The sequence below is a fragment of the Elgaria multicarinata genome, chromosome 3 (genome assembly GCF_023053635.1).
Source record: "Elgaria multicarinata webbii isolate HBS135686 ecotype San Diego chromosome 3, rElgMul1.1.pri, whole genome shotgun sequence".
Lineage (NCBI taxonomy): Eukaryota > Metazoa > Chordata > Lepidosauria > Squamata > Anguidae > Elgaria > Elgaria multicarinata.
In genome coordinates this window covers 139,949,581-139,957,155 of record NC_086173.1, presented here as the reverse complement: position 1 = coordinate 139,957,155, position 7,575 = coordinate 139,949,581, and the positions used below count along the sequence as shown (strand labels likewise).

Here is a 7,575-nt window from a genome sequence, read left to right as displayed (position 1 = left end):
ATGGCTAAGCCAGGAGCATCAGACCCAAATTAATGGAAAAGCCAACTTCACTTCTTAGAAAATCCCCAGGAACTGTACCCATAACGTAAAACCAAAAATGTAAATCCGTCCCTAGTTCAAACACCAGTTTCCTTTAATTTTTTTCCCAATGGTCACCCTCTCCCAATTACACCCTCTCCCAGTCTGACTGCCGTAATGAACCATCATGGTGGAAGTGGGCTGTGGCAGTGAAAAGAGGATTAAGAAATGGACCAAAGATAAAACAATGGATTAAATCTGTGGTGCACTCACATTTACACTCATATATACATTTCAGATTCCCATCTCCAGAAAAATATAGTACTGGGGGGAGGGGATGAAAATTGTAATTGGAAGGCTGAACTTTATGGACGATTAGGGTGTTGTGTTAGAATGCATCGTCATTGATAAGAACAGATACTACACTTGATCTTAGCCAAAAGGCCGAGAAGCAGCATTCAGCAAATTGTTGGAGAGGTTGTGGGGAAAAAGGAACGTATTTACATATGTGGTGGGAATGCAAATATGTACAAAGATTATGGAAGAAGGTGTTTTTTGAAATTGAAGAAATAGTGGGAATGAAAATAGAACAAACACCAAAAATTGCATTACTGTCACTATTTGAAGATTTAAAATGTGGAAAAGAAATTAAAGAATTGATATCGAGTTTGCTGACTGCAGCACGATTGATGGTAGCTAGGAACTGGAAGATCCAGGGGGAATATTCTATTGAAGAATGGTATAAAGAAGTTTGGGATATAGCTATTAATGATAAATTGACTTGTGATATTAAGTGGAAGAAAGGTATTACGAAAATAAATGAGTTTGAAGGAATTTGGAAACAGTTCCTAATATTTGTGTTTTCTAAGGGAAGTGGGAAACCACCAGCGGAAGAAAGTATGAGATTTTGGAAGCAGGAATAGATCCCGAGGTGGAGGGTGCACTTATATGTTAAGAAAGATTATATTTGTAATGATAGGATAGGTTATAGTTAATATTTACTCAATACATATGTATTCAACATTTATCAAAATGTATGTAGTATGTTGTGTTGTTGTTTCTTTTTTGTAAGATGTTTATTCTGTGTTTTAAAATAAAAAAATAATAATAAAAAAAAGAATGCATTGTCATTAACATCATCAAAGTGGCATGGAAAAACAAATGGGGGAACGAGTTACTCATTCTCTCTCAAATTTAAAAACAAACAAACAAATCCAGATGAGTGTCCTTATTGAACAGGTTCAGGAGCATAGACACGCATCTAAGGGATTCTGACATATCATGGGGTACCCTATAAGGCCCTGGACCCTAGATGATCTGGTCCAGATCTTTCCTAGGACACATCAAAAACCCAGCTGCCACCACCTACTGATATGTAGAAAGCAATAGGACTCCCCTTTTCTATTTCTAGTGTATGTAGTGAGATATGCCAGTCTTCAAATCCACCCAGACCAGAACATAGGTATGTTAAAGGATAACATTTATTTATTTATTTATTTATTTATCAGAACAAAGAATAACTGATACATAACAATGGCTCTAAAACACCACACCTATGCTTTCAATAATTTCTCTCGCTCCCTTCTCATTTACAATCTGCCTCTGATTCTACTCACTGACTAATCAATTAACTATAGCAGCTAATTCTTATTTTTGACTAACTTCACATGACGTAACAGCCCACTGCAGCTTTATTTAGCCACAGGGGCTGTCGTATCACATTGGGTGCCTCCGGGCACCCTTTTTGCATGGCATTTGTGGATGCCTCTGTTTGCCATGGTTTGGTGCAAACCCAGTGCGGTGGGTTGTTTGAAGGGGTTTTGTAGCAGTTTGTGTAAGGTACAGGGTCTAACATCTCAACATTCACACAATAGGAAAGCAGTAAAAAAAGGGGGTGGAGGCTAAAATTGATTGGGAAAGGACCTCCAGAAAATAGGACAGGGGTTGTAAGATATCTCTCGAGGTATCCCATTGGATTGGCTGAGGTGCAGGGGAGAAAGGAGCCTTGAACAAGGTGGTGTGTGGCTTGCTGCTTCAGCAAAAGCAGTGACTGAAGCAGACAGAACTGGGTGCCCTAACGAGAAGCGTTGTTTAGGTTCTCTGAATCCCAGTTCCTGTGGCTTAAGAGTCATTTCAGCAAAGGGAAAAAAGAGCAAACCAACAAAAGCAGCCAGGAACACTGAACAAAGTAGGTTACTAGGACCTTGAGAAGGTCAGGAGCATGGAGAGGCCAGGAACAACAGGCATTTGAAACCTGGCTTTTTATACTTTTCAAAGACAAGGAAACTGATCCTGGGTGAAATGCATCTTCCAAGGACACCACTTTTGACACATTAGAGGCCTTTTGTCCACATCTAATCAGGCAGGGGTTTCTTAGGTTTCACTGTACCTCAAGGTGGGGTTTTCTGCTTAACCCCTGGACTTATCAGTAATTATGTAACACTGGGGGGCGGGGCAGGGATGTGACTCTCTGCCTGCAGTATATTTATATCTATAATCTCTGGGCAATGGGCCTTAATCTAATCCTGAGGCACTCAATTTTAGTGTGGCTGACTGGGTCATATTGCTGCATCTTGCCCTGAGTATGTGGTCAGACATTCTTGACTTCATGACAAGATTGCTTTCTTGGGAATTTTCACCCAGCCCAGCTGGAGATGCACACCCACGCCTACCCACCCTGGAGAGTCTGTATGTAGGGTGCGAGGCTGATCTTCTTAAAGAGACAGCACATCATATTAAATACTGGGTGAAATGTTTTTCAGGCTTTTTTATCAGGTTGTCTGCCAAGAACTTTATAAACAGCCCAGAAACCTTTGGCTATGGTGTGGTATATAAATGTTATTATTATTATTATTATTATTATTATTATTATTATTATTATTATTTCATCATCCCTTGAAATCAATAGCAAACAGATTTAAGACCAATGCACAGCTTCTCAGGATGCATAATTATTAATTAACCCATGGAACTAATTGCCATGGAAATGTGATGACTACTAGCATAAACCCTTGCTGAAAAGAATCAAATGAAAAATACACAGTACGCATCCGTCATGATCTGCTAGCTGTTGGGAATATTGCAACTTCATCTTCAAGTTACTGGAAGGAGCCAGTGTTGCAGTTAGTTAATGCATGGGAATTTAAACTGCTGCTAGCTTTAGGATCTCTATAGCCTACAATGTGGTTTCCTGTGGTTTCTTCCTTTTGCTCCTCCCCTTCCTCTCCCTTCTTCTGACTTCCAACATTGCTGGGACCACATGTGTTTGCTCTTTCACTCCTGCTTGTGTAATGAAACACAAAATGGGTTGAACAAACTCTTTTGAAACTCTACAGTGTACCTGCAAGAATCCTTGTCAGTAAAACTGTTTTCTTCACTGAAGAAGGGTATAGTCTCCTTTATTGTCCTAAACCTGTGTACATATGGGACTAATAAATGTTCATTCTGTTTTGCCTTTTTTGTTTTTCTCTGCTAACTGCCTTTCTAATAGGAGGCCTCATTACTAAATAATCCCATCACTATCTAGGGCAGTGAAAACCACAATAACTATGACCTAATCTACACCAAGCAGAATTTTGCACTATGAAAGCGGTATATAAAAGGCAGGAGCCACACTACTGCTTTATAGTGGTATTGAAGTGCACTGATAACTGTTGGGGCCCACTGACACACAACATATACCACTTTCATAATGCTATAACCTGCTTGGTGTGGCTCCTGCCTTTTATATACTGCTTTCATACTGATTTCATAGTGCAATATCCTGCTTGGTGTAGATTCAGCCTATGTTTAGAGACAGTAACACTGTAATCCTATACCCCTCACCTTGCAGAAAACCCCATTGAATTCAATGGCACTTTCCTTCTGAGTAGATTTGTGTAGGCTCTAAGCCTCTGATGACTAAAAGCGTCATCAGACGGGGGAAATCGTGTTTCCCTACCATCATTATGGCCTCTTGTTGCTGTCCCACAACAGTGATGATTTCTTTACACAGGGAAAGAAAGAGGAAGCAGCAACAACCACGTGGCCCATTCGGTGGGCATTTGTATTGCGCTGCTTTTCCTGCACACAGCAGGAAATGGAAGCAAGTTTCACTTTGAAAAAATAAGTCAGATTTACCGAGATCTATTTTGTTGCAGAAAAAAAAAGACCAGAAGGGGCAGGAGACGCGTGGGAGGCGGACAACGGCATCACGCGTGAAAAAGCGTGTCTGGGGAGTAACGAGCATGCAATAAAATGCTCGTCTGATATGACTCCCTAAATGTTAAGTATTAACAAGAGATGGTCATTGTAACTCTCCTTGTGACGTCTTACTGTCCACTCTTAAGAAATAGAATGCTGAGCTATAAAAACATTTGGCCTAACTTAGTACAATGGCCCTCTTGTTCTTATGCTGGTGTTCCATAACACTGAAATCTGAAATCGAGAGAGGCAGGGCTGAAAACTCTCATAAATGTGCAAACACATATAATCAGTAACTATCTAAAATGCTTTGAAAGCATACTTTTCATTTCCTCAGTAATATAAATGAAACACTAGCTATGTGACAACATAATTAGCTGTGTCAATAAAGTCAGTGAGACTGGCAAGATTACTTTCCAAATTCTGGAAAATAAGAGCTCTTGAGATTTATGCATGTTAATTCTTATACACTGCCACAAGAATACAACCCATTTGTCTCTGAATGTCTACATTCAATTAGATGCACTTGACAGATGTTTGCTCCTTAACCAGTGATTCATTTAGAAATCTGTAACAATTTCTAGGGTCTACAGTTCTCCAGAACTGCTGTCTATTCATTTAGGCCATGCACAAGATTTAAACCAATTAAAATTAGCATTAGCATTTTTTTAAGAGAGTTGATTAAGTAATTTAATTAAACTCCATTACTTCTGAAATTCAATGCGCCACAATATCAAAGTTTAATGTGGAGTGGAAATCAAAATATTCCACAGGGTTTTCCCTGTCAAACATCAATGATTATCCCCTGGAAAAAGATATACTGGTCAGACTGGGTTATGTCACACTAAATGTAACTAAGAATTTTGCATGAAGGAATGCTTGAAAGTTTCCTATGCAGACATGTTTTATTTTCTGTAGGAAAAAAACATCAAAATCCTAAAAGGATTTTGATGTGCAATGATCACTCCGGTGTCTATTTTGCTGTGTGTACATGCATTGAAGGGGCTGAATTGACAAGTTAGTTGCATTCAGCTTTCATGAGTGCTCCAAATCTCCCATTTAGATTTAAAAAAAGGGGGGGGGGGAAATAGCCAATTTGGATGTTTGATCTCTTTACAGAACAGAGAATGTTACTTTAATTTTAGTGCTTCCATTCAGCTGCCTTTCAAAAAAGATTCAAATGTACCCTGAATATCTCAAAATGAATGGGAGAGGAATATGAAAAGCAGGTTATGAAATCAAGAAAACTAGTGTCTGTTGGACATCACAGAGATCTTGCCCTACGGGAGAAAGGTGAAATACTTCGTGCATTTTTTTTCATTAGGCATGTCAATGATTCAACTGAAAGTTAAGCAGCCAGCACCCTACTACACATTCGAGAATGTCTAACTTAAATCACCAACATCAAATATTTGAAAATGACTTACTACGAAATCTGCCTGGAGGTAGGACACATTATTGCCAATTATTCTTCCACCTGAACTTTAGAGTTGCAGGCTTTAGAGTGTTACATTTCAGATTAATTGTATTGCTCTCTATATAACTAATTGCAACACAAGTGAATGTTACATACATTTAGTACTTAAATGTGTTATTTAAAACATGTCACACCAAGGTCACTTTTTTTTTAATAACTGAATTCTTCATTTATGCTCTTATGAGTGTCCTATAACTTTTCCTAATGGGACTGTTAATAATTTACAAAGGAGAAGATTTAACTTCAAGAGAGGGGAGAACAGACTCCTTACAAAATACAATCTAGAATGGCCCAAATGTGCTATAATTTCCATTTTGATTTTGGCTCTAAATCCCTCAAACTTTCCTGCCTTTATAGTCCAAGAACCCACGTCAAAATACATGCATGATAAGGTACAAAAGGTTTGACCATAAGGACATCTTACAAAAGTTATAGCATCTCCAAAACCTGCCAGTCTTATGCACAACTTCCGGGGCATATACAATAGTGGCAGCCCCCCAAAACCCCTTTTCAGGGCCCATAAGCACATCATGACTCAGTTCAGACAACATGTTAGTCAACGCAGCGTGAAAACTCCACTCAATAGTTGGGTTTTTAGGAGCTACACCCCACACAACTTGTTCTAACTCCACTGTTGTGTGACTGTGGTGTGTTAATGTCTGATTGACAGTTCCTCCAGCCTCTCTCCTTCCCCCTGGTCCTCCCAATGGTATCCCATCAGCCATTGCTGCAAAAGACCAATCCCAGTGACTCTCCTAGAGCGGCACTCTCTCCTTTTGCTGCACTTGCCAGGGAACACTATAGCCAGTGGGAAAAGTCAGCTCAACTCAACGGAAAACTCCATGGAGCCCTCCACACAACACGCAACACAATAGTTGCGCAGGAACTCTCCTCTGCACAGCGTGCATATTCTGTTTGGAGTGTTTCCCAAAAAAATTCCACTGTGGGGTGGAGTTTTCCTGCCAGGCAACATATTTCTCAGTGATGGCATAAAAACTCCACCGTGGAGTTCTAAAACCACCATTGAGAAATGTGTTATTTGAACTGAGCCCATAAGATTTATGGATGAAACAAGCCACATCTGTTGGGGAATAGTATATATAATTCCATACTGTCCAATCTGAATGACTTTGTTGGGGTGTATCCCCTTGCTGACCACTCCAAAAAGGCGACTATTGATTATGTCATAAGGTACATGGCTGAAATTGGTACCACTTGGTAGAAATCATCTTCAGGTATCTTGAAATACCCAATTTGACTGCATTATGTTTTTGTATTTAATATCAGAGCCATAACAATTTCCACTATATGGCAATGCTATCGCAGTTCCAGAAATGTATAAGTACTTCTGTTATTTGGGCTTACTGTGGAAGGGAGCCTCTATAATCACCACCAACCACCAGCCAAGGAGCCATGGAAGCCTCTTAACAACACGTTTGCCAATGGGGGTGATGCCATTAACAGGTGCAAGCTGGAGACACTCAACATTGTTCCACCAAGATGTTGGGTTTGTTGTTGTAAAGATAGACAAGTGAAGCCATTTTTTTTTATTTTTTTTTTAAATCCAGTTGGTGTTGCAATGAAAAGTATCACTGGCAATAGGAAGATCCTTGATATTCTTAAACATTCTGGGCACGGTGTCAGCTATTGAAAAATAGGGACTGAATTGACATTTGCATCACACTTGATGAGCAGTGGGCCACCCAGAAGGAACTAATTTATCACCACAGTTAATAGCAGGCATCGCCCAAGATATGATGACATGTCAACACTAGTGATGGAAAGGACACTCTACATGACACAGATGGTAGCTATTTTCAAATTGTTGTATGGCAACCGTGAGAAGAAGAAACTATTGACACTGTACCAAAGCCCTTAATAGTAGGGTGACCATATGA

At 39.6% G+C, this 7,575-nt stretch overlaps 1 pseudogene; it reads right to left on the bottom strand.

Annotated features, from left to right (window-relative positions):
* Positions 1 to 241: 241 nt before the first annotated feature.
* Positions 242 to 474, bottom strand: LOC134397069 (U2 spliceosomal RNA; annotated as a pseudogene).
* Positions 475 to 7,575: the final 7,101 nt, after the last annotated feature.